Raw genomic sequence first — 5,821 nt, forward strand, 5'->3', positions numbered from 1 at the left:
TAAAACATTTTTTTTCTTTTTAGAAAAGAAATGGAAATTATTTCGAAATCTAATGATTAGAATAGCGGCAGATAATAAGGATCCGCACAAAAGAGTTGCATAGCTTAATAACATCATACTGACATGCATCATTAACCACTGAGATTGTAGAGCAGGTACTAGTATCGTGGATTGATGCATTTCAGTTAAAAGACCCGATGTGGCAAAGCCTTGCGTTAAAATAGTACTTGGCGTAGTTATTGTGCTTAAATCATTTTTAGAGTTCTGTATTTTAGGAATGGTATGAAGAATATACAGGGCCCATGAAAGGAAGATCAATGACTCATATAAATTACTTAATGGAAAATGTCCCGAGGAAGCCCAACGAGAAACTAAGAATCCTGTTATAGAGAAAAAAGTAACTATCATTCCTTTTTCTGACGAATCGCGTAATCCTCCAAGTTCACGAACTAATAAGGTTATAAAATGAATCGTAATCACAATTGAAATCGTTGAGAAAGAGATATGAGTTAGTATATGTTCTAAAGTTGCAAATAGCATAAGGGGAAGGTCCCATTACAAAATTGTAAATTTCGAATTGATTTCTAATCTATTGTATTCTTTTTCAAGAATGCCGCCACTCGGATTCGAACCGAGATGCTTGAGCACTGCTTCCTAAGAGCAGCGTGTCTACCAATTTCACCATGGCGGCTAACTTCAAATAATAGGTAACTTAAAAGAATAATAGCTATTATCTTGGGAATCGTCGATATTGGGAAAGTCCATAAAATTTAGGAACATTAGAGTTTTCATTAAAATAGACTTCGTTTGGTAGTATCGTTTCCATTTTTTTTTTTTACAATAAACTCTTGCTTTGCCCAATAGAAACACAAACACTGCTTGAAAGAGTTGGAACTTCTTTTTTCTAACTTGCAATTATAGAACTAATTTTTTCTAATTAATTTCCCCTTTACATTTTGAAAATTCTTTCAATACAATGAAAAAAATCCAAAAGGGTTTCTATTTAATGATGAAATTAAAATAAAATGGATAAATAGAAAAGGCTTTTTGGATTTTTTAAAAATTTCTAGAATGAAAGTCTTTATGCTCTTATTAATAAGATTTACTAACCTTATGATTTTGGAGAAGATAGGTGGAAGTTGTAAGTCCTATTGTAAGAATACTCCACTTTTCATAATTTTCCTAATAGAATATGAGGATTCTATTAGGAAAATTATGAAAAGTTCATTGATAGGAAAAGAATACTTAGCACACAGTATACCAAACAAAACTTTTTTTTTCTTGTATATATAAGATAAGAGGGGTTTTTTGTTCTAAGAATATTGTACCGAGTAATTCGACACATAAAAGTACATTCAAAGAAGAATCCAAATTATTAAATAATTGGAATTCTTTTTTGATAAGTCAATTCATATTATTCCAAAATCTTATTATTTGTTTGTTGCCCAGAAAAACCCTTTGGTTTTGGATGCTCATTACCGCTCGAAAATGATCTTGATTTTACTAAAGAATAAGATTGTACTATGGAAAAATAAGTCTTTTTCTTCCAAATATTTTTACGAATACGCTTTTTTGACATTGAAGTACGTTTTTTTGGAACTGCCATTCAAAAAGGAAATTACTTTTTTCTAGTTGTATGTGAAAGACATCTATTGCTGCAAATCAATCCTTCTTTCTTCTTTTTATTAGTATTTATACTTAGATACTGAAAGATACTTAAATTTTGAATTATTTTTTACTTCATTTTGTCTAATGCGGATAAGACAACAAGAATTTTTTAACATTTTTTCTTTATATATTTTATACTTTTTTTTTAATAATATAGAATATATAGAAGGGTTTCTCATTTAAATCTATTTATATCTATTTATATATCAAGTATACTCCATATATAGATATATGGTATGGAAGCCTATCCCCCATATAAGATAAGACGGGGGGATAAAAAGAAGGGAAAATGAAAATAGTTAATTAAGTTCAGAATGGTATTCCATAAAGGAAAGGAATTCCAATCAAAACAAAAAATACTGAGTCTCTTAAACAAGACATTCTAAAACTTAGGTAATTTATAGTCATTAGAATTTTAGTTCTATATGAAGTAAGGACTATTCGATAATTTCTTATAAACATAGGTTTTCATTGGAATTCACTCAATCAGTTAATTATGGAACAAGAGAGCTGTTTCATCTTTGTTTTAAAGAAATATAAAAATGAATTATGAATAGAAAGTAAAATGATTCCACTTTTTTTTTTTTATTTTTATAAATATCTTTATTTAGTTAATAAAATAACTTCGTTACCTAGTTATTTTATTAACTTTTTTAATTTAACCAACTAAACCCATTCTTAATTTTTAATTATTTCAATGAGATAAATTTTGGAAAAATTAAGAATTTCAGTATTTTTTCTTATTCTTTTTATTTATTCTTTCAGAAAGAGATAAGAATTGGTTTGGTGAATCGGAAACAATTTTATAGAAAAATTGAAGTAAAAATTGAAGTAAAAATTGCAATTTCTTTTCTTATGGAACATACATATCAATATGCATGGGTAATCCCTCTTCTCCCACTTCCAGTTATTATGTCAATGGGATTTGGCCTTATTCTTATTCCGACAGCAACAAAAAATCTTCGTCGCATATGGGCTTTTCCTAGTGTTTTACTCTTAAGTATAGCTATGGTATTCTCAGTTCAACTGTCTATTCAACAAATAAATGGAAGTTCGATCTATCAATATCTATGGTCTTGGACCGTCAATAATGATTTTTCTTTAGAATTTGGATACTTGATTGACCCACTTACTTCTATTATGTTAATACTAATTACTACTGTAGGAATCCTGGTTCTTATTTATAGTGATGGTTATATGTCTCACGATGAAGGATATTTGAGATTTTTTGTTTATATAAGTTTTTTCAATACTTCCATGTTGGGATTGGTTACTAGCTCCAATTTGATACAAATTTATTTTTTTTGGGAACTCGTGGGAATGTGTTCTTATTTATTGATAGGCTTTTGGTTTACACGACCAATCGCAGCGAGTGCTTGTCAAAAAGCTTTTGTAACTAATCGTGTAGGGAATCGTGTAGGGGATTTTGGTCTATTATTAGGAATTTTAGGTTTTTTTTGGATAACAGGTAGTTTAGAGTTTAGGGATTTGTTCAAAATAGCTAATAACTGGATTCCTAATAATGGAATTAACTCTTTACTTACTACTTTGTGTGCTTTTTTATTATTCCTTGGTGCAGTTGCGAAATCCGCACAATTCCCTCTTCACGTATGGTTACCCGATGCTATGGAAGGGCCCACTCCTATTTCGGCTCTTATACACGCAGCAACTATGGTTGCTGCGGGAATTTTTCTTCTAGCTCGACTTCTTCCTCTTTTCATATCTTTACCTTTGATAATGAGTTTTATTTCTTTAGTAGGTACAATAACACTATTCTTAGGAGCTACTTTAGCTCTTGCTCAGAGAGATATTAAAAGAAGCTTAGCCTATTCTACAATGTCTCAATTGGGTTATATGATGTTAGCTCTAGGTATAGGTTCTTATCAAGCTGCTTTATTCCATTTGATCACTCATGCTTATTCAAAAGCTTTATTGTTCTTGGGATCCGGATCCGTTATTCATTCAATGGAACCTCTTGTTGGATATTCACCAGATAAAAGTCAAAATATGGTTCTTATGGGCGGTTTAAGAAAATACATTCCAATCACAAGAACTACTTTTTTATGGGGTACACTTTCTCTTTGTGGTATTCCACCTCTTGCTTGCTTCTGGTCCAAAGATGAAATCCTTAGTAATAGTTGGTTGTATTCGCCCTTTTTTGGAATAATAGCCTCCTTTACTGCAGGATTAACTGCCTTTTATATGTTTCGGATATATTTACTTACATTTGATGGGTATTTGCGTGTTCATTTTCAAAATTACAGTAGCACTAAAGAGAGTTCCTTGTATTCAATAACCTTATGGGGAAAAAGGATACCCAAAGGAGTGAATAGGGATTTCGTTTTATCAACAACGAAGAGTGGAGTTTCTTTTTTTTCACAAAATATACCAAAAATTCAAGGTAATACAAGAAATAGGATAGGATCCTTTACTACGTCTTTTGGGGCTAAAAAAACTTTTGCCTATCCGCATGAAACGGGAAATACTATGTTATTTCCTCTTCTTATATTACTACTTTTCACTTTGTTCATTGGATTCATAGGAATCTCTTTTGATAATGGAGGAATTGGTAATGGAATAGCAGAGTTAACCATATTATCAAAGTGGTTAACTCCCTCAATAAACTTTACCCAGGAAAGTTCTAATTCTTTTGTAAATTCATATGAATTTATTACTAATGCAATTTCTTCTGTAAGTCTAGCTATCTTTGGTTTATTCATAGCATATATCTTCTATGGATCCGCTTATTCTTTTTTTCAGAATTTGGATTTAATAAACTCTTTTTACAAAGGAAATCCTAAAAAAGAATTTTTAGATCAAGTAAAAAAAAATATATACAGTTGGTCATATAATCGTGGTTATATAGATATTTTCTATACTAGGGTCTTTACCCTCGGTATAAGAGGGTTAACCGAACTCACGGAGTTTTTTGATAAGGGTGTTATTGATGGAATTACCAATGGAGTGGGTCTTGCTAGTTTTTGTATAGGAGAGGAAATTAAATATGTAGGGGGAGGTCGAATCTCGTCTTATTTATTCTTTTTTTTATGTTATGTATCTGTGTTTTTATTCTTTTTTCTTTCTTAAGTTAAGGAATTTACAACAAGTCTCTTGCAAAAATAACTATCCTATCCCCTTTCTACAATCTCTCTATATCCTTGTTACATAAGGTAAGTATTGTATAATAGTTCGGTTTTCCGCGATTTTTCCATTCCTCTGTGTAAATACCCTAATATGGGTTCACAATCAATAACATCCTCACCATCGAGAGTAACGATCAGTCGAAGAACACCATGCATTGATGGGTGTTGAGGGCCCATATTGACTATCATGAGATCTTTTCTTGTAAGCGGTAGACTCATATCCTTTCTTCCTTAATTCATTATTCCATGAAAATGGATTATTCCATGAATTCCTCAAAGCGAGGCTCATCAAAATGAAAAATCTAAGACTACTATAAGACTACTAAAAAAATAATAAAACAAGAAAAAAATTTGAACGATTAAATTACTGCTCCCGAATATTCAACTGACCGATTAATTTCTTATAACGTACTCTATTTTTCTTTGCCAAATAAGCCAGCAAACGTCGACGTTTTCCCAAAAGTCTTCGTAGACCTCTTTCCGATGAAAAATCTTTTTTGTGTAATTCCAAATGTGAAGCAAGTCTCCGTATCTTATTGGTGAAACTGAATACTTGAAATTCAACAGAACCCCTGTTTTCTTCTTTTTCTTCTTTAACCATAAATCCAAAAATTTTTCTACCTCCTTTCTTTTTCATGTATTTTTCTGATCAGGAAAAATACAAAATTATGTCAGTTATTTTGAAGTTATTCTAATCTCGTACACACACAAATTTGCAATTATTCATCTACTACTGGAATTTGGATTTATTTTATCGATGCAAATTGGATTTGGATAGAAGGGTACATTCTTTCTAATATTTTAGATAGAAGAAATGTTTCTTCTATCTAATATTAGAAAGAATTTTGCTGATTTATTTATTGCTATATGCAATTTATGGAATTGATACACCATTTAATTGATATCATTTAGCAAAATGAAACACAGCATATGCATCCATCTTTTGGCTCGAGAATTTCACGGGATAGAGATATGGTATAAGAAATAGACTATTAAGTAACTCTAAATGA

This window comes from Triticum urartu, unplaced genomic scaffold (assembly GCF_056163025.1).
Source record: "Triticum urartu cultivar PI428250 unplaced genomic scaffold, HENAU_Tu73 scaffold301, whole genome shotgun sequence".
NCBI lineage: Eukaryota > Viridiplantae > Streptophyta > Magnoliopsida > Poales > Poaceae > Triticum > Triticum urartu.